Source organism: Schistocerca nitens, chromosome 3 (assembly GCF_023898315.1).
Source record: "Schistocerca nitens isolate TAMUIC-IGC-003100 chromosome 3, iqSchNite1.1, whole genome shotgun sequence".
Taxonomy (NCBI): Eukaryota; Metazoa; Arthropoda; class Insecta; order Orthoptera; family Acrididae; genus Schistocerca; species Schistocerca nitens.
The window spans coordinates 854,949,173-854,971,850 of NC_064616.1; positions in this window are offsets into that span (position 1 = coordinate 854,949,173).

Here is a 22,678-nt window from a genome sequence, read left to right on the forward strand (position 1 = left end):
AATCTGCTGGTTTTTCTTACCGAAGTTCTGACTTCAGATAAGCAGGAGTTGAGATATTTTTCTATGAGTCCCAGTCTGTTCTCCTGGGATTTCTGTAGGGCACGGTCTATTTAACATTCTTTTCATTCTCAAACTTTATATACATGTTTCCTGGGATTCCTGTAGCGCACGATCTGTTTAACATTCATGTCAACCTGAAATTATATACATAGGAATGATGTTTCAGACTGTTCGCTGCAGAAATTGCCTTGCTAGTAGTGGTAGTGTATAACTGGTACGGCGACATGGGTTAGCTGGGTGATTTGGGGGAGGGGTCCAAACAGCGAGGTCACCGGTCCCATCAAATTAGGAAAGGATGGGGAAGGAAGTCGGTTGTGCCCTTTCAGAGTAACCATCCCGGCATTTGCCTGAAATGATTTAGGGAAATCACGGGAAATCTAAATCAGGATGGCCGGATTCGGGTTTGAAGCGTCGTCCTCCCGAATGCGAGGTCGGTATGCTAACCACTGGGCCACCTCGCTCGGTGCGACATAGTACTTATTTATTTATCATATTATACATAAAAATCATAATAACACATAAAATACAGTACCACTGACACATTAAAATACAGTTAAGATCTTTATATCTAAGCCATTGATCCAATCCACCACTTCGGAAGTAACCAGGTTCGAATTCACTAGATTTCCAGGGAAGGCACGGAGGGGGTATTCCACTGCTATATGCTTCATTGTTTTGTGGAACGTCATCAGAGTCACAGTATTGGGTGTCCACCCAACTCCATTTATGAAGAATCGAAGCACTTCTTCCCACACCATATCTGAAAGGGTTAAGCCTGCTCCAAGTGTATCTTGGCAAGCTGAAACCATTGAGCCTTACTGTTGGATCTTCATCTTTCAAGATGCCCTGTGGACTAGAAGTCCATTCTTTCCGCCAGCTGTCTTTGGGGTTGAAATGGTTGCTTAACAATTCCATGGCCGTTTTACATGGGACTTCAACGTGGATGATTCTAGCTGTCTCACATCTTCGTGAATTGGGAGTGACGAGTTATTCAGTATTCTTGACCACAGATGACCTATATGTTTTTGTCTTCTGATGTGAGGAGGTGGTTTGTTACACAACACCGGCAGCCATTGGACTGGAGTAGCAAGTAATGTTCCAGATACGATACGCATAGTGTGAGGAAGTTGAGTGTCCACAAGGTGGGTATGGCAGCTATTAAGCCATACTGCAGAGCAGTACTCTGCTGAGGAATAGACGAGTGCTAGAGCAGATGTTCTCAATGTGTTGGCGTCAGCTCCCCATGATGTACCAGGTAGCCGCTGAAGAAGGTTATTGCGGCTCTTCAGTTTTGCAGCAGATTTACGTAATTGGGCTTCTTATGTCAGGGTCCTTTCCAAAGTCATACCCAGATATGTAGGCGTGCCATTGAACCGTAATGCTTCCCCTTTAAAACTGACACTTGGTTGGTAATTTGAGAGCGTATTGTCCAGGTGGAAAGCAGATACCTCACTTTTGTGAGGGTTCGGTTTCAAATGCCATTTCTTAAAGTATTCATCCAGGAGTACAAGGTCTTGGTTGAGGACATTCTCTGCTTCTGCAAAATTAATGCGTTGAACAGTGAGGTTGATATCATCAGCATATATAAATTTGCGGGAGAGCGTGTTAGGCAGATCATGAGTGTATAAATTGAAAAGCGCTGGAGAGAGGACCGAACCTTGCGGTAGACCATTACTCAATTTACGGAATCGGCTTCTAGTATTTTCTGAGTAAACTTGAATTAGTCTGTTATGTAGAAAAAAAAAAAAGAAAAACAAACAAACAAAGTTTCAAATGGCTCTAAGCGCTGTGGGACTTAACATCTGAGGCCATCAGTCCCCTAGAACTTAGAACTACTTAAACCTAACCAACCTAAGGACATCACACACATCCATGCCCGAGGCACGATTCGAACCTACGACCGTAGCGGTCGCGCGGTTCCAGACTGAAGCGCCTAGAACCGCTCGGCCATACCGGCCGGCGTTACTTAGCATATTTTCGATTAAAGTTGATATCTTCACAGAGGTGAACAACCTGATCAGTTTTAGTAAAAGACCTTCCTTCCAAGTGGTGTCGTAAGCTGCCATGAAATCAAGAAAGACAGAGACGCTCTTCAACTTCTTCTCAACACCAGCTTCCACAAAAGTGGTCAGTGAGAGGACTTGAGCACTGCAATCACGACAGGGGCGGAATCCCGCTTGTTCAACTGGAACTAACTCTTCGATTGCTGGTGCTATTCTATGCAGTATCAGCCTTTCCAAAAGCTTGTACGTGACAGAAAGCAAGGCTACTGGTCGATAACTTTGAGGTAAGCTTGGATCTTTTCCTAGCTTCAAGATAGCAATGATTTTGGTCTTCTTGAATATTGCGGGTAACTTTCTTGATTCCAATATGCTACCAAAAAACAACGCAAACCATTGTTTTGTAGCCGGGCCGCAGTTCTTTAGTAGTTCCCGATAAATCCCATCTGATCCTGCTGATTTTCCATTCTGAAGGGAGTGTAAACCTTGTTCAACTTCTTGTATGGAGAAAGGTCGTGAATATACGTCGTGAGGTTGAGTTGTCTGCTTGGTTTGCCAGAGTTCGGATTCTACTAGTCTGTTGAGCTTCTTATCGTTTGGCGTTCTAGAGGTATCAACAAGATGGTTAGATACTGCATTAACATTGACAGGTGTGGTCTTCTTCGATGGTATGGAAGCAGAATCTAGTTTCCGTAACAGTGACCATGCCTTCCTGCTGGAATAACTGAAGTTTAAATTTTCACCAGTCTTTATCCATCTGTCTCTCCTAGCGCTGTCCAGTACTGAAACACGTGTATCAGTGTGCATCACAGTTGCAGACAGTCAACATAGGTCTTGACATGGTGAGCAGTGCTTTACTCGTAAAGCTGTTTTATCAAAACAACAGCAGTAGTACTACTGCTCTTTTCCAGTATCGACGGATTAAAGGAATATGGAGAAGTCCTATTTGCGCACCGGACTTGATGAACATGCCTTGGAAGATCGAATTAACTTTATATTTGGGGATTGCTCCTGGTAGAGGCCGACGACCAATGGCGACACAAAATTTTAGAGAAGTACTGTTGCCATGGTTGAGTACGCTGGACGCAATATGCGATCTTCGGACAGTGGACGAGCTGTGTCACGACATCGGAACATTCCTTGGTCCACCACTCGAAAAGTGCCACGAACAGTTGTGAAATGGTATCAGTGCAAACTTCCAAGCTGTCATAGATGCAGTTGGTCTTAACACTGAGCAACCTTTGTAAGCTGGAACGTAAATATGGTACGCAAATAACAAATGTTACCATCGCATTTGGAAATTAAAATACTTTTTTTTTCAATGGCTTACTCGTTATTTGTCTTCTGCACGTCGTTACAAATGTTTACACGAAGTTTCACTGCTATACGATCATTCGTTTTTCATGTGGGCCTTTTGAGGTACCAAAAGTTGAATTATAACTATCCTTTATACCGATCAGTCGCATGAAATTAATTCTACCACGTAGTGTGAAAGATAAACTAGGACGCCGAATATCGGATGTTTGGCACCTTGCGTATGTGGAATGTCCCGTGTTGGGCATACTGTAAGAACTATAGGACGAAGGTGCAAAGAACACAAGAGTTGTACCAGCCTCAAGCACCAATAAAATTAGTTGTCTCCGAACACTGGCTCATCTCCGAACGTGAAATGACATTTGAAGATACCAGAATTGTGGTGGAGGTGACAAGGTTCTGAGACAATGCAATGAAGCAGGCTATCGATATTTGTGTGGTTGATAATTAAATCGATAAGGTCAAAAGCTTAAATTGAAGTGAGGCACGGGATTCGGCGATTAGTTCGTTTGAACCACTTCGGAAAAATATCAGTGCTCTCCCTCATCTCATGTGGAAGTACCTGTTCAGACCTTTTCGGTGAAGGGCATTGTCTTGCAAAATTTTCAGCACTTAAAAAGTCTTTGTTGGCGCGTCTTAAATTCCGGTGAGATCGTATTATTGTTTGGTGGCGCCTGGAAACAATCGACACGACAGAGCGCACCGTGTTCCGTTTACTGTTTGAAGTCCAAACAGAGTAGTCAGGTAACAGAATGATATCTCGGCTGAAAATCCAAAAACTTGTAAACCATCAACATCTACGTTACTTCTCCGCAGTGCACGCTTCAGTATTTTGCAGAACCACTTTCGGACTATTACTCGACCGTCCCACTTTCGAATAGTTCGCGGGTAAAATTAACACCTAACTATTTACGAGCGAGCTCTGAGCTCTGGAATAGGTGTGCACAGATTGTTTGTTAAAAAAAAAAATGGTTCAAATGGCTCTGAGCACTATGCGACTTAACTTCTGCGGTCATCAGTCGCCTAGAACTTAGAACTAATTAAACCTAACTAACCTCAGGACATCACACACATCCATGCCCGGGGCAGGATTCGAACCTGCGACCGTAGCGGTCGCGCGGCTCCAGACTGTAGCGCCCAGAACCGCACGGCCACTCCGGCCGGCTAATTGTTTGTTATGATGGTAAATTCTCCCCGTATAGTTGGTAGTCAATAAAATGTTTTGGCAATTAGATGCGAAAGGTGGCGATTGAAATTCCCTGAAAAGATCTCGCCGCAACGAAAAACGCATTTGTTTGAATGATTGCCAGCACAGCTCACTTATCATACACGTGAAACTCATTCCCCTACTTCGCAACAACACAAAATGAACAGCCCTTCTTTGAACTTTTTCCAAGTCTTCTGTCAATCATATCTGGCAACGCTCAATGTACTCCACAAGACGACAGACAACTCTTTAGCAGATTTACGCCACAAATCTAAGGCTTTGTTCGCGGCTGGTCCCGGCGGAGGTTCGAGCCTCCCTCGGGCATGGGTATGTGTGTTTGTCCTTAGGATAATTTAAGTTCAGTAGTGTGTAAGCTTAGGGACTGATGACCTTAGCAGTTAAGTCCCATAAGATTTCACACACATTTGAACATTTTTTAAGGTTTTGTTTTTCCGATACCACTGACCTTGTAGGTGTCTAACAGTCTGGAGTAATTACTTTGCTTAGAGGATATTGTGTCAAATATACGTGCAGTGATCTATTATTTTTTTCACACGGTTCCACTGAACAGATGGGCCTATACATGAATAAAGATTTTGTTTAATTATGTTGCTTAATGCAGTTTACTCTTTTTCCATTCTTACATTTTTCAGTGAGGACAAGCCTATAATTATTTGGATTTTAAGAAAATTAGAAAAATAAATATTACTTAACTATGTTCGAATAAATATTGTTCATTGTACTGATAAGACAAAACACACAAAATGAACAAAGTTATAACAGCGTGCTATAAAGAAACACTAGGTCAGGCAGTCTTTGACGTTTGAATTGTTCCCTTCTTCCTTTGTCTTAGACATTATGTCAAAGGTTTGTCCTGAGCTGGGAGATAACTTTGTGGCATATTCTGAGTACCTCATTAAATATAAAAAAAATATTATTATCAAAATTAAAGGATAAAGGTTATAAAATTCTGTATATGTTGAAACTAAACGTCGCAGTAGGTAATTATATAAGGCTACGTTAGAAAAAGTGGTCAGTGTGTCACAAAATTGTCCAGTTTAACGGTACTTACGAGGTCGTGCTAAAAGTGATCCTTCCGAAACTTTTTGTTTCAAAACTTTTAAATCCTTTTAATTAGTAAAACAAACGTTACTAACAGTTTTGAACATGCGTGTTATTCAGCAGTCGTATACTAGTTTCAACATAGGACTATACAGCCAACCGGTTGCAAATAACTGTTAGGTACAATGACCTTGGTTTCGACACCTACTAAGCGCGTCCTCATCAGAACGAAATTTTCATAAATCGTAAAATTACACTGCTAAAAAGCAATGGTCAGAATTTAGAGAGCTATGCTCAAGTCAGAAGTGAAATAAAACGTCCCAACCTCTGCCACGGGTGCCCAGCTGGGAGTAACATTAGACTGATCGGCCCAGTCTTTTGACTTGAGCATAGCTGCTCTAAATTCTGCCCATTACTTTTTAGCAATGTAATTTTACGATTCATCAAAATTTCATTCTGGCGAAGACACCATTAGTAGGAGTCGAAATCTAGGTCAGTGTACCTAACAGTTATTTGAAACCGGTTGGCTTAATCCTATGTTGAAACGTTACAAACATTCTACATTTTTATTCTTCTGGTCGATATATTTATTTCTCAACGTAGTCACACTGGCCAGTAAAACATTTCTCCAAACGACAGACCAATTTGTTGACACCGTCAATGTACAACGTTTGACTTTGTTGATGCAGCCACAAACTCACTTCTGCTTGCACCGATTCATCGCCGTAAAAGTGAGATCCTAGACGATCTTATTTAAGTTTCAGAAAGAGGTAAATATCGAATGGAGCCAAATCGAGACCGCCGGCCGATGTGGCCGAGCGGTTCTAGGCGCTACAGACTGGAACCGCGCGACCGCTATGATCGCAGGTTCGAATCCTGCCTCAGGCATGGATGTGTGTGATGTCCTTAGGTTAGTTAGGTTTAAGTAGTTCTAAGTTCTAGGGGACTGACGACCTCAGATGTTAAATCCCATAGTGCTCAGAGCCATTTGAACCAAGTCGAGACTGCATGAAGGATGATCGATGACAGTGAACGTAAGGCGTCGGGTTGCTGTCGCAGCACTCGTGTGCGGTGTGGCATCTTCATTATGAAGCATGGGGTGCTCCGTGTGTGAACGAACTCTTCGAATTCCAAAGTCGATTACTACACGCGGTTACACACTAAAATTAGGAGATCTCTAGCTCTAGGTGGGAATTTAAGGAGATGGGACCTGGATAAACTGACTAAACCAGAGCTTGTACAGAGTTTCAGGGAGAGCATAAGGGAACAATTGACAATAATTGGGGAAAGAAATACAGTAGAAGAAGAATGGGTAACTTTGAGGGATGGAGTAGTGAAGGCAGCAGAGGATCAAGTAGGTAAAAAGACGAGGGCTAGTAGAAATCCTTGGGTGACAGAAGAAATATTGAATTTAATTGACGAAAGGAGAAAATATAAAAATGCAGTAAATGAAGCAGGCAAAAAGGAATACAAATGTCTCAAAAATGAGATCAACAGAAAGTGCAAAATGGCTAAGCAACATGGCTAGAGGACAAATGTAAGGATGTAGAGGCTTATCTCACTAGGGGTAAGATAGATACTGCCTACAGGAAAATTAAAGAGACCTTTGGAGAAAAGAGAACCACTTGTATGAATATCAAGACCTCAGATGGAAACCCAGTTCTAAGCAAAGAAGGGAAAGCAGAAAGGTGGAAGGAGTATATAGAGGGTCTATACAAGGGCGATGTACTTGAGGACAATATTATGGAAATGGAATAGGATGCAGATGAAGATGAAACGGGAGATATGATATTGCGTGAAGAGTTTGACACAGCACTGAAAGACCTGAGTCGAAACAAGGCCCTGGGAGTAGACAACATTCCATTAGAACTACTGACAGCCTTGGGAAAGCCCGTCCTGACAGAACTCTACCATCTGGTGAGCAAAATGTATGAGACAGGCGAAATACCCTCAGACTTCAAGAAGAATATAGTAATTCCAATCCCAAAGAAAGCAGGCGTTGAAAGATGTGAAAATTACCGAACTATCAGTTTAATAAGTCACAGCTGCAAAATACTAACGCGAATTCTTTGCAGACGAATGGAAAAACTGGTAGAAGCCGACCTCGGGGAAGATCAGTTTGGATTCCGTAGAAATGTGGGAACACGTGAGGCAATACTGACCCTACGACTTATTTTAGAAGCTAGATTAAGAAAAGGCAAACCTACGTTTCTAGCATTTGTAGACTTAGAGAAAGCTTTTGACAATGTTGAATGGAATACTCTCTATCAAATTCTGAAGGTGGCAGGAGTAAAATGCAGGGAGCGAAAGGCCATTTACAATCTGTACAGAAACCAGATGGCAGTTATAAGAGCCGAGAATCACGAAAGGGCTCTGAGCACTATGGGACTCAACTGCTGAGGTCATTAGTCCCCTAGAACTTAGAACTAGTTAAACCTAACTAACCTAAGGACATCACAAACATCCATGCCCGAGGCAGGATTCGAACCTGCGACCGTAGCGGTCTTGCGGTTCCAGACTGCAGCGCCTTTAACCGCACGGCCACTTCGTCCGGCCACGAAAGGGAAGCAGTGGTTGGGAAGGGAGTGAAACAGGGTTGTAGCCTCTCCCCGATGTTGTTCAATCTGTATATTGAGCAAGCAGTAAAGGAAACAAAAGAAAAATTTGGCGTAGGTATTAAAATCCATGGAGAAGAAATAAAAACTTTGAGGTTCGCCAATGACATTGTAATTCTGTCAGAGACAGCAAAGGACTTGGAAGAGCAGTTGAACGGAATGGACAGTGTCTTGAAAGGAGGATATAAGATGAACATCCACTAAAGCAAAACGAGGATAATGGAATGCAGTCGAATTAAATCGGGTGATGCTGAGGGAATTATATTAGGAAATGAGACACTTAAAGTAGTAAAGGAGTTTTGCTATTTGTGGAGCAAAATAACAGATTATGGTCGAAGTAAAGAGGATATAAAATGTAGACTGGTAATGGCAAGGAAAGCGTTTCTGAAGAAGAGAAATTTGTTAACATCGAGTATAAATTTAAGTGTCAGGAAGTCGTTTCTGAAAGTATATGTATGGAGTGTAGCCATGTATGGAAGTGAAACGTGGAAGATAACTAGTTTGGACAAGAAGAGAATAGAAGCTTTCGAAATGTGGTGCTACAGAAGAATGCTGAAGATTAGATGTGTAGATCACATAACTAATGAGGAGGTACTGAATAGAATTGGGGAGAAGAGGAGCTTGTGGAACAACTTGACTAGAAGAAGCGATCGGTTGGTAGGACATGTTCTGAGGCATCAAGGGATCACAATTTTAGTATTGGAGGGCAGCGTGGAGGGTAAAAATCGTAGAGGGAGACCAAGAGATGAATACACTAAGCAGATTCAGAAGGATGTAGGCTGCAGTACGTACTGGGAGATGAAGAACCTTGCACAGGATACAGTAGCGTGGAGAGCTGCATCAAACCAGTCTCAGAACTGAAGACCACAACAACAACAACTAGCTGCACAGGGTTAAAACTTGGGTCATCGAAGTGAGAAAGTGACAGAGTAATATGTATGACATATACTGCCTCAACCAATATTGAGAACAGAATAAAAAATTCGGAGGCTTACTTTCCGTCGTGCCCTCGTAAAGTGGTTTCAGTGACTGGAGACTACACGAGAATAGCCGGATTATCAGATGAGTGTCTAGACTACGGAGAAGTTGCAGCCATGGTTGGTGAATTTTGTGAATTTTTGCAGAGTAGGTGTGGACGCGGCGTGCGTGCTGGCGGGTTTTACGGCTGCTGCACCGGCTGTCCGCCGGCGGCGCGTACTGCACGCAGCGTGGGCCGCGGGCTGCGCAAGAAAATAACAAAACAGCCACTCACCCGCGTACACGCGCAGTAAATTCCTCTATAAAAGTCTTGTAAATCAATCAAAAACCGCGCGTTTAAAAGGGGCAGAGAAAGCGAAAAAGACGAGCGCGCTCGGGCTCTTTTTACGACTCTCGCCGTCTGCTCGATGCATCCTTGCACATGCAACATTCTGCACTAACAGAGAAGTACACTGTTACGAAATTGAAAATGGATCGAGCTCTCTCGCACTGTTGCAGTTGTTTGGCAAGAGTATCTTTCTCCAGAAATCCTCTACTCCAATCTTTCAACAAAATGTGCCGATAGTTAAACACTTTTTTAAAACTATCTTCGTTCGAAGTTCCGTTGACAAATTCCGATTCAAATAAGGTACAAAGAGATAAAATTGTCTGGTTTTCATCACTACAACAAAACCTTATTCAGTAAATGATCTACGGTACAGCGCTGTCGACAAGTGCTTAAAACTATAGGACAACTTCATATAGTGCTGATGATAACTACATCCCTTACTTAAATCAATTTTACGGCTTCATTCGCTTTAATTTGTCGCTGTTCACTGATGCCGAAACACAGCTAAGAGTTTAAGCTGGAACGGACTGTACTTTAACTTGCGTTATGGAAGCCTTAAAGATGAGGCATAAATGTTGCGAAGAGATTTAGCGTGCATTAAAACAGAAATGTTGCGCATATGGCCTACGCTCGCTGAGTATTTGTGGAATAGTCGGCGGAGGGCTCTCCCCCGAGACCAGCACGTACTCCGATTGTTCGACAGTGAATTATGCACATACCGATGTTCCCAGTAATTGTCTCGCCGGTATTTAATTTTAATGCCAGCCTTTCCGTGAGGCACATCTTTCAAGTACGCACAATTCAGCCGTAAACCCACCGTACTGCAACGAAGCTGTAAAGGTCTCATGTCGGGAAGGCAGCCGATATATTTTACTTCAAAAGAAGTTTTAGCAAAACGATATTTCAGCGTTTCCTCAAGTAATGCTTTTCGTCTAGTTTTGTCTTTACCTTCAGCGTCCACAGAAAATTATGGCACACACGATCTAAAGATAGGAACTTGTATATTCACGCTCGAGTCGCGTATTCGGGAAAATTGCCAGCATAAACTTTACTTAAATCAAAGCACGCATCAGACTGGTGCTGTTGAGACAGAAATATGCTTCATAAAAGGACGAGACCAATTTCTGCCTATCGCTTTTATTATCTGCACTTTGTTGAAAGCTCTCAAGCTAGAGATTTACGCTTAATAACTCACCTAAATTCGGTTTAGCGTTGCTTATACGTGAAGGAAGTTTTGTTTTCGGAAGATATGCCGACTCTTCTGTGAGCCATAATTACTCGAGAAACGAGAAATTTATGCCGACTTTTATAGTTTCTCCAACAATAACCTGCAGGCCAACCTGTTAGTAGCTCGAAGTCTGCAAACATAATGGCTACTCTTCTTGAGGGAAATACTTGCAGAATACCACAGGCAAACAAAGGTGAGTACATTACAGAAGTATTCTGTATGGCTCAAAGGGATACATTTTTCGGTAAATACTGTCGGTATTCAGGAACTGCTAAAATGACACTTCTTGTATCTCTTCTTCTATATTTGAACAATACGCTCTTAAACGAAGATGAATCAAATGCTGTCTACCTTTAACCGTTGGTTACTGTCGATGAATTCATGTCCAGAGTTAGGAAAGTAAAATTATAGATAAGCACTTAGGTAACTCTTTGTAACGCTTTGTGGCGTAATAATAGCACGACACGGCTTTGTTTAAGAATAAGACTGCTGTCTCGGAATCACGGGATCCCGGGTTCGATTCCAGGCCGGGTAGGGATTTTCTCTGCCCGGGGACTGGGTGTTTGTGTTGTCCTCATCATTTCATCATAATAACCATTGGTGACATTGGCTAGATTGGACTGTGTAAAAATTGAACTGTGTAAAAATTGGGACTTTGTACGGGCGCTGATGACAGCGCAGTTGAGCGCCCCAAGACCAAACATCATCAGGAGTAAGACTGTACAATATACCTTCCGTGAACCACGGTTACGATAAGGGTTAGGTCTCTTGAGAAATGAGAATTTTGCTTGCTGTTTCGAGTTCTTGTTTCTGTTGCATTTTTTTTTTCAGTATACTAGCTACGCTGATACGCTATAAAATAAGAAATGAATATGGCGACGCAGTAGCTGTAAGAAGGAGCACATACTGTTGCAAAGGGCCAAAATATAGTAATAATAATGATGATGGTGATGTTTATTAGTCATTTAAGAGTCACGTTAACCTTATAAACACTATGACAGTTGCACTAATGTTTGGTTGTTTGATTGACACTGAATGTTTTTCATCAATGAAATGCGTGTAACACGTCGTTTATCAGACCATTTGACTCCAGTTGTCCGTTCCTCGTCTCTGAAAACCCAGAACATCATTACAGCTGTTCTGAAAATGGCTCGATTTTTCTTGACGCTCAAGCATCAGTGTATCAAGTCACAGATGTTGAAGATGTGTTTCGCCCATTTGGAGTCATTCTTCATTCATATGTGGCCCTAAAGCCGAACTCTACTTCTATTATTATTATTGAGTTGAAAAACAATTATTATTTAGAGTATTAACAATAATATAGTTAGTATAACAATTATTAGTATTATTATAATTATTATTATTCAGCAGATGCTGACTATGATCGCACAATTATGTTAATGACGCAAGATTATTGCAATTACGACAACTACGACTACAATATCATTCCTCTTCCTTTATTTTATGATTGTTTTCTGTTACTGTACCATCTCTTAATATAGTACATGTAATTAATTTTAATAACTGAAGTTATTTTTATTTATCTGTAATTGTGGCTGGTTGATTGGTGGGAGGGGTTCAAACAGCGAGGTCGTCGGATAAGGGAAGGATGGGGAAGGAAGACGGCCGTGCCCTTTGAAAGGAACCATCCCGGCATTTGCCTGAAGCGGTTAAGGGAAATCACGGGAAACGTAAATCAAGGATGGCTGGACGCGGCTTTGAACCGTCATCCTCCCGAATGCGAGTCCAGTGTGCTAACCACTGCACCATCTCGTTCGCTTCTGTAATTATAAAAATCTATCCGTCTTACACAACCAGCTGATTTCTTCATACACGGCCATCAACAAGTGATCAGTAAGTACGAATATGTATGAAAAACAGGTGTGAAATCCAAATTGCACACTCATTTGAACACAAATGTCAGATACCGGTACATAACCTGAAATCAATTTTGCAGCAAATAGAGCATTTTCATTCTCAATCAAATACCTTAAAATGTGTGTGGGCAGTTGATACATTTGCCTACAAATCCATAGGTAGTTTTGACTCTCCTGTGTTTTTGTAAGTTACCTGTACGTTTCAATCAATCGAAAATGGCCAAAGGGGACGAAATCAGCTGTTTGTGTTGGACGCATAGACTTTTATCTAAGAATTACAGTCAAATAAAAGAAAATGATGTCATTCAGTAATTTAATACAGCCTGTGAACTCATTTCGAAGAAAGATATATGCTGTATTAACAGCTTTGTTACAGAATCGTTCTCTCGACTACATAACAATCCAAATACCTCGTTCTGATCTGTAATGTGATGGACTCTAGTTATCTGCAGATGATGAACAAATTTTAATATTCAGAGAATATTCCTGTTGTCTACCTCCAGGTTACATGCCTCTGTACGAGGCCTGATTTATCTTATCTTTTCTTCGTGGACCTTACGCGAAATGTACGTTGGTGCCGGTAGAATCGTTCTGCAGTTAGCCGCAAATGCCGGTTTAAACTTTCTTAATAGCTCCTGTGGGCATTTTCGTTTTGTCGTTGCAAGTAGAAGAAAATGCGTTTTTTTTTCACCAGCCGCTTTATTGAGGTAGAGCGTCATCAGTAACTTGTAATTAAAGATATTTACAATTTCATTTGTTTTTAATATCGGAAAACAGTTCGTAAATAATTAATAATATGTTGCTTTTTACTTACTGTGATTTGTGCTTGCTTTCTCGCCTACTTCGGGAAATGCTGTCTGCTAGCACATCTTTGGTGTTTTTTTTTTTTTATCATTAGACACACATACTTCTTGTCTAATTCTTAGTTTCTCTGCAGAACTACGCATTTCTTATGTTTTACACAGCACATTTTTTCGCACACCACTGTTTTCTGTTTATTTTTAATTTATAAGTGTGCATTGTGGTTTGCGTTTTGTAGTGATGCCAACATAACATTGCCATTAGTTTGTGCTTGACCTACACTTTTTTATTTTAGTTAATTGTATGTGTTTGACTATGTAGCTGTGTGTTTATACAAACTTTAAGGGTAGGGAAGGAATAGTGATGGAGTGTTTTTTTTTTTTTTAGGTTGGAGAAGGCGAAGCCAAGATGACTGGTCATAAGTGTATCAGTGTTCAAATGTGTGTTAAATCCTAACGGACCAAACTACTGAGGTCATCGGTCCCTAGTCTTACACACTACTTAATTTATCTTCAACTAACTTACGCTAAGGACAACACACACACACACACACACACACACACACACACACACACACACACACATGCCCGAGGAAGGACTCGAACATCCGGTGGGAGGGGCCGCACGATTCGTGACATGGCGCCTTCAACCGCGCGGCTTGTAAGTGTATAGTAGTGTGACGTATGATGGAACGTGAGTTGGAGGAGATGGTGAGGAGCAAGAAGTGACATGGAATTGGGATAGTGGGGAGTTGGGTGGGAGAGGGTGATGGATGGAATAGGCTCTTTTCTTTTTCATTTTATTTCTTCAATTGTATATGTATATGACCACTCATCGTGGTTTCTCCCTCCTCAACTTGGAAAAAAAAAAAAAAGAAACAATCCATCACTATTCCGTCTCTACTCTTACACTGCATATGAAAACACAGCAACATAGTTAAGTAGAATAAAATTAACTAAAATAAGAAACGGTATAGGTCAAACACAAACTAGTGACAGTGTTATGTTGGCAACACTGCAAAACACAAACCACAATACACACATATAAGTATGAAAATAAACAGAAAACAGTGGTGTGTGAATAACTGCGCTGTGTAACACATAAGAAGTGTATAGTTCTGCAGAGAAACTAAAACTTAGTCTACACGTATCAGAGTCTAATGTAGAAACACACCAAAGATGTGCTAGCAGACGGCATTTCCCCAATATAGGCGAAAAAACAAGCGCAAATCACCGTAAATAAAAAGCAACATATTGTTAACGAACTGTTTTTCGATAGTTAAAACAAATCAGATTGTAAATATCTGTAATTACAGTCCCCTGATGATGCTTTACCTCAATAAATCCAAACGCATCTGGTAAAAAAAAAAATACTCACAAGCGTTTTCTTGTAGTTGCAACGACAGAACGAAACTATCCTCAGGAATTTTAAAGCAACTACAGACAATATGACCACACAAATGAAGAATTTAATTTCACACTAACGTTTCGTGAAAATAATGTAGTATTCCCTCCAGTGATTCTAATTTGTGTTCAAGGAACACTTCCGCGCTACTCGCTTTTTGATCGAACGTACAGGTAACAAATGTAGCAGCGCGCCTCTGAATTGCGTCTATGTCTTCCTTCAATCTGACGTAGTGGGGATCCCAGACAACCGAACAGTACTCAAGAGCGGGTAGCACAAGTGTTCTATAAACCTTCTACTTTATACTTGAATTACACTTTGCTATAATTCCCCCAACAAACCGAAGTCGACTGTTCGCTTCCCTACTACTGACCTTACGTGCTCGTTTCATTTCATATCGCTTTGCAACGTTACGCCTAGATTTTTAATCAACGTGACTGTAACAAGCAGCGCACCACTGTTCGAACATTTTTGCAACTCATTTGCGTTAACTTGCATTTTTTTTTTACCTTAGATCAAACTGCCATTCATCCACCAAACAAAAATTCTGTTTAATCATCATGTGTCCTCCTTCAATAATTCAACGACGACACTTTCCCGCACCCTACACCTGTATCAGCAAACAGTCGCAGAGTGCTCCTTACCTTATCCGTCAGATCTCTTATGTATACAGGATGTTAAATGAAAGTGTTCCATATTTTTAAAGGTGGTCGTATGGACCAAAAAAAGAAAAACAATGTCCAGCAGATATGGACTCTAAAATGCGTACCTTAAAAGCTACAAGCACTTTTTTCTCTTCGCTACTGTGAAACACATCTCTTCTACTCCTCTTTGCTGTTACGAACGACCTAAGGAATGCAGTAAATAAGTGAGAACGTATTTCTCTGCTACTGTCAAATAGCAGAGCTTTTAATGCAAGCTGCACTTGCGACACGTTGCTAAAGATGTTCAATGGTCTATCCACAGTAAGACATGCTTCTGTCCGATGTCTGAAGGAATATTGGTCTGTAATTCTGTGGATCAGTTCTTTTACCCTTCTTATATCGGGCAGTTACCTGCGCTTTTTACCAGTCGCTTGGAACGTGGCGCTGGGCGGGAGATTCGCGATAATTGCAAGCTAAATAAGGGGCCAAAGCCGAAGAGTTCTCTCTGTAAAACCGAATTGGGATTCTGTATTGACCTGGCAGTTTACTTATTTTCAACTCTTTCAGTTGCTTCTCAATGCCTGGAGTGCCTATTTCTATGTCCTCCATACGGTAGCCCGTGCGACGGTTAGACAATGGCACTTCCAACTGTGTGGATGTTTATTTTAAACGCAAAAATTGAAGATATAGCATTCCATTTGATGTTTTCTATTGCGAAATCATACTGGTCGACGAGTGACTGGATAGAAGCCCTCGATCCTCTAGCAATTTTACGTAAGACCAAAATTTTCGAGGTTTTCGACAATGTATGACTGTGGAAGTTACCGTATGCTTCGCACATCGACATCTTCATAGACAACCCACCTTCTACTAAATTTTGCCAGTCGGCATTTCTGCGTCCTTTTCTGAACCGAGAGTGCAACAATTTCTGTTTCCCCAGTTTTTTCTGAATTTTGTTATTAAACCACGGTGGATCTAAAGTTAAGATATCCTAAAGCTAGAGTGAAACCGATACTGGTTAATATATTGGGAAAAGAACGGGATATGGAGTGTATGCGGTTGTAGCTTGTGACAGCATCGAGAGGAGTAGCAAAGAAATTAACTGTTTTTAAATAGATGTAAATATCTGTGAAATAATTACTAAAGGATATGACAGTGTTCCGCTTGAACTTGTTCTTGAACAAAAAAGTAAAACGTGTCTTATCCAGCAGTTATTCCATTACAGCACGTCAAAGGCAGTATATACAGTAAACAGCAATCATCTCGACGGATGTTGCGAGATGGACAGCCAAATGAATTAGTTGTAAGTGCAATGTTCACATGCGGATAGAGTGCATGTTTACAAACGTACAGTGTTATTCTACAACTTGCTTAATAAGAAGGTCAAAAGGTGAATGGCTTCATATGTGCAGGGCAGAAACGCAAAAAAAAGAAATAGGTAATTATCACGAAACTTAAAAGAAATAAATTAAGTGTCGGATAACATCTGTATGAGGCTGTGAGGCTTGTCGCAGACAACGTAGTTGAGTACAGATAGGTAGCATCACTAGGATCTCGCAAACAAATGCGGAGAAACTTGTTGATCATCGGCGTCCGATGCAAAGATGGGCAACAGACAGTAAACATAAATGAATGTAACCTAATGCGCTTAAACAGGCGAAATGCTCTGTTACAGAGTCTCGTTAACTGACATACGGCCGGGAGAGCGGTGTGCTGACCACGTGCCTCTCCATATCCGCATCCAGTGACGCCTGTGGGCCTTCATGGCCTATTCGGGCGGAATTTTTTAGTACCGTTACAGTTGGATTACGCTATTGGTCATTCATAACCATGAAGTATCTAGCAGATGCGGTACCGAGATGTTTAATATTCAACGACCACGCAAATATAGACGTTGGAAAAGCTTATGCCTGGCTCAGATTTATTGGAAGAATCGTGCAGATGTAGAATCCTAAAAATTCTGCGTTAAAACAATTTTTAAATACTGCTCGTCTATCTGGGACCCTTTCCAAGTTTCTTCACGAAAGATAGGAGAAAGATTCATAAAAGATCTACTCGTTTGATTACGGGGTTGTTCGTCAGAATAAGACTATCGCACAGAAGCTGAACAAACTACGGTTGGTGACGTAGAAGAAACGCCTTGCACGTCGCTGAGAGCCTTTTTCACAAAATTGTAAGCACCCAAGTTCCAAACGAGCCAAGGAAACGAAATCCTCCAACTTCCGTAGTGCCCACCACGCTAAAGTTTAGAAATTGGGGTTCATAATACAGGGGGTATATATAGTCTTCACTCCCACGTGCGATACACCAATGGAAGAGGAAAGAGGCCGGGGGTGGGGTTAATACTGGTACCTTCCGTCAGACATCGCACGGTGGCTGTCGTAGTGCATTTTTAGATGTTGAATCCCATTCCAATCTGCCCATCGATGACGGCGTCTACGTGTGACGCGGTACCGTGGTGACCACATTCTGACAGTCTGCCCATATATTGGGCAACGTCAAGGGTATGGTTTGTGGCTCCATTAGATAAAAAACCAATCCCGGCTCCTGCGGACTGGGGGAAGTTTGAACACAGTAACTAAGCCTGGTAGGTCTTGCAGCTAGAGGAACTGTTTCTTCTTCACAAAATCCCACGTAACTTTCTTCAGCAGGGCAACGTCCAGCCACATATGGTAAGAAATGTGTGATGCTTCTTCGGAGAACAACTGCTACCACTGACTCTATTGCTCCACATTCTTCTGACATGTCGCGCATCGAACATACCTAGGAAATGGATGAGTGGGATCTTAGTAAGCGCGTTTGATGCTTGATGGATTCACACACAAATTGCGTGGAAGGGGTTAGTCAGAAATAAATTCAGGCCTTCATCGACAGCACGCCACCACGCGTAGAGGGTTTTATTGCAACACATGGAGACTTCATGCAAGTGTATCTTTCTTGGTGTGGCAATTTCCATAAACGACGAACGCAAGTGAAACATTAAATCTTGTCTTTAGTTTCACTGTCAGGTATTGTCATTCACCCAAAGAGATCTATGACTGTTCTCTTAAATTTGCTTCAACTGCGAAAATTCAGGGAGTGAATATCTACAGCTTTTACAGAACCCTGACTTTAGTTATAAGAATCGAATGACATGAAAGGGAAGCAGTAACAGAGATGGGAGTCAGAATTATTTAATCCCTGCATAGAGTAAGAAGTGAAGAAATTTGAGAAAAGAACTATAAAAGGAATTAAAGTTCAGGGAAAAGAAATAAAAGTAGTAAAGTTTCTCGATGGCATTGTAATTAAAGAATGGGTATTTCATCTGGCAGTCGAAACTTCCACGCAAATTAAAACTGTTTGGAGCAGGACCCGAACTGTCAGAGCTGGCAAAAGACTTGGAATATCAGTTGAAAGGAATAGATTACTGTTTTGAATAGACGGAATATGATGAACATCAGTGAACGTAAAGGAATGCTAATGAAGCTTAATCGAAATAAGTTAGATGATGCTGGTGGAATTAGATCAGAAAACTAGGCGCAGAAAGTAGCAGACTACTTTTATTGTTTTGGGCGGCGAAATAACTGATAACAGAAAAGGATATAAAACATGATGCAAATGCAACTGTTATGAAGTATTTTCTAAAAGTATTTGTTTGAAGTGGAACCTTACATGGAACTGCAACATGTATGATAAACAATACTAATAAGAACAGAATAAAGATTTTGAAATGTAGTGCTACAGAAAAATTTTGAAGATGGGTACCGAATCGAATTGATTAGAAAAGAGTTGATTGGCACAACGTGATTAAAGGAAGGGATAGGTTGGTAGGGAACATCTTGAGCCATAAAGAAACAGCTACTTCACGATTGGCAAAGTGTAAAATTGTGGAGGGATACTTAGGTTTTAATACAGAGAAGGCTCAAATGGATGTTGTCTGCAGAACTTATACAGAAATGATAAGAATTTCTGAGGAAACTCGAGCGTGGAGAACTGCATCAAAGACGTATTCGGAGTGAAGTCTACAATAACAACAGACGTTAAAGGGCTGTGCCGGAGCATTTTCTCCTTCGCCAGGAGGCAGGCAACGTAGTTGCAGGCTCGTGACTGGGAAGAGCAGGCTAAATCGAACGATAATTAACGCACCGCTGCCTTCAGCCTGCCTGCATCGTTTAAAGAACTGTTCACCTGCTCCTGCAGACGCAATTAACAGACTTCCTTTGGCAGATGTTCATTACAGAACAGCCCGCAATCAGCTTATGACACATTATGCGCTCTTTTGTTTAGTACTGTGAGGCTGGCCGTCCGAGGACAAACTGTAGCGACAAACTTGTAAGAGTCCAGTTTGAGACTAGTGTTCAGCTGGCATTCTATTAAGGGAATCTGATCGCTCAGAAATTTGCTGCTGCAGTTCTACGACCAGATCCCACACGCAGTGATATGTACTTAGATCGTAGAACTGAATTTAATATTTGTATGTTTTCTAAAATATGTTCAGTAGACAAGAGGTGAGATCATGCCCAGTTCTTTGAGCAATCTTTGCCCACTATGTTCAACCACCAAACCGTCTTCCTTTCACAGCTTTGTCCAATCCGAACTTATTCCCCTGCTAGAGTAATCTGGACGTCGGTAGGAGGTAAATTCTGAAGGGAGGAAGACGTAACTTTCTGTCCATGTAAAGTTAAATATCAGTTCCCTTCCATTCCTCTCTCTGTTGCACTAAGGTTAAGAAGATTCGTTGCCAAAACTGTTGAGAATATCAGACCAGACTTCTCAAGAGTGAATTAGGAGGATGGAATCACGTACTACAAATACGCCTCATTAAAAATACAAGGTGATATACTGTTGTATCCCTATTTTTGTTTAACTATTATTTATTTGTTAACAATGTTACATGGTTTTTTTTCGATTCTGTTATGTATTATGGTTCTTGCCATTTCATATTTCCACATAGGTACCTGATTCAGTAACACACCCTTGCAGTCGAAGTGCAACGTTCTTGATAGGCCATTTGCAACATATCGTTTGGTACTCATGAACACTCTTCCCTAATGACTGCTTCTAAAGTGTCGAAGTCACGCGGTTTTCTCTTTTAAATATCTCCAGATGTAAAAAATCCAGCGGGTCAAGTCAGGACTTCTCGGTGGCCAGTCAAAATTCCCTCGACGTCAAGCAATTCTCGCGAAATTATGCACATGCTACTGCGTATTCATTGTTTCACGAATAATGCAAGGACTGATGTATCATCATGAATACCACAGCACACAGTCAGTGAAGGACGCGACTGCTGTTTTTCCAGGACTGTCACTACTAACACCCAGTGTTGCCAGTTATGGCAATTTATGAGCACACCCACTTCGAACACGGCTTCGTATGACCACAAAATGTTACTCAGGTTCTTCTTCCATCCACTGTAATGTGGATTCAGGAAACTACATCCTGACATCACAGTCTTCTGGCGACAGTGCCTGGACAAAGTTTGGTTTCCATGGTCTCCTTTATTATCTGTTCGACCGAACCATATGATTAACCAGTTTCCCTCTGATATTGTCTCAGAGACTTCGTGGGAGTTGGCACAAACACCGCAGCGGCGCTGACTGTAGCCTCTCCAGTGACAACCCTCTTTGGTGGCCCAGCATCCGTTTGGCGAGTGACTGTGCGAAATAAATTCGCTTGCAGTCTCTTTATTGTTTTCACGTCCAGTATCGCGTGTGTCCCATCTCCAGTCACCACCATCGTTGCACCACTTCAGGATACTGCCATACTTCCATCACAGCTGCAATCTTAGCACTGTCAGAAATATGTAGTCTCTGGGCCATCTTCACTTAATTCGTGGTTAGAGATGCAGCAAACAACAAACACGCAACAATTACATAATGGCATAGGGTAGACCATAATATAACGGTTGAGTGATTGATCTTACATCGTTTGTGATAGAATAGCAGTAAAATAAAAATATAATAATGGATCACTCCGTACACGAGGCTCACATAGGGTGCATCTGAAAAATGCTCCCTTTTGTTGAATTTCTGGTAAGATACTATGTTTATGTATAGGTCTGATGAAAATGCAGTCTTGAATAAATGCTCTCTGTTAAAGGCTAAGTTTAGGGATTTATTCGTATGGATAAATTGAAATATTCCATTGTTAACCGTCCTATTAACAAACATGGCAGGAAACATATAAATATTTAGCCCTTCCTTACTGATATCTTTTTCTAATATAATCTAAAATGCCCTGTTCACAAGAGTATAGTCAGATTTAAGTAGAAACATTTTGCTTAGTTCTTTACACTTCACGTTCCAGAAGGATTCCTCAACTGAGAATGCCGTTTTTACGTTTAGTTACCAAATAATACTAGCCTGAAATAACAAAATAGTGCCAGTGGACATTGTTTATAGTGTGTCTAAGCGTAGATCTTGACACAATCTCTGAAAACCTCAAGTTTTTGGGAGTTGATGATTTTACAAACAACCTGGTTCGAATGGTACTTAACCAAACACAAATAAAATACAAAAAGTTATACTGAATAATTAAAATGGTGGTAGACAGAGGTAATATTTGGAGTGACTGGCGTGTAATCATAAATGGAATTTTGTGTCCATTCCCATTTTTATATGATTTCCGCAAATCGCACAAGTTTTCTGATTAATACGGTTATGGAAACAGCAACAAACATTTTTGTGTAATATTCTTTTTCAAAGAACTGGTTAGTAACCTCTTCCTTAGTTATATAAAAACACTTTGATTGTGAATCGATACAACAAATAGAATAAATAATAATAACGAAACATATGAACAGGAGTCAGTGAATTTTGGGTAAATACTGATGTAATTTCGAAAAAATAGATACAAACTTCGGCGCTTTTCTCTCTTCGTTTAATTGGTAGTTACAGCAAATGTAGAGAAATGGTTTGCATTCTGATTTGTTACTTCCCATCATTAATGTTTTATGCCACTTTTTCTATCGTGTCTCATCACTTAGAAATACTACAGAAATATGAGGAAAACAGCATTCCCCCTTACTTAGTACTAAATTTGTCTGATGTTCACAAATGAGTTCAGTGCACAATACTACAAATCTTTGAGAATTTGTCCCATTCTGTAAAATCTTCCATATGTAGCAACACATATTTTGAATCTAATCTGAAATTTTTTTCTGCATCACTCATTCCATTACA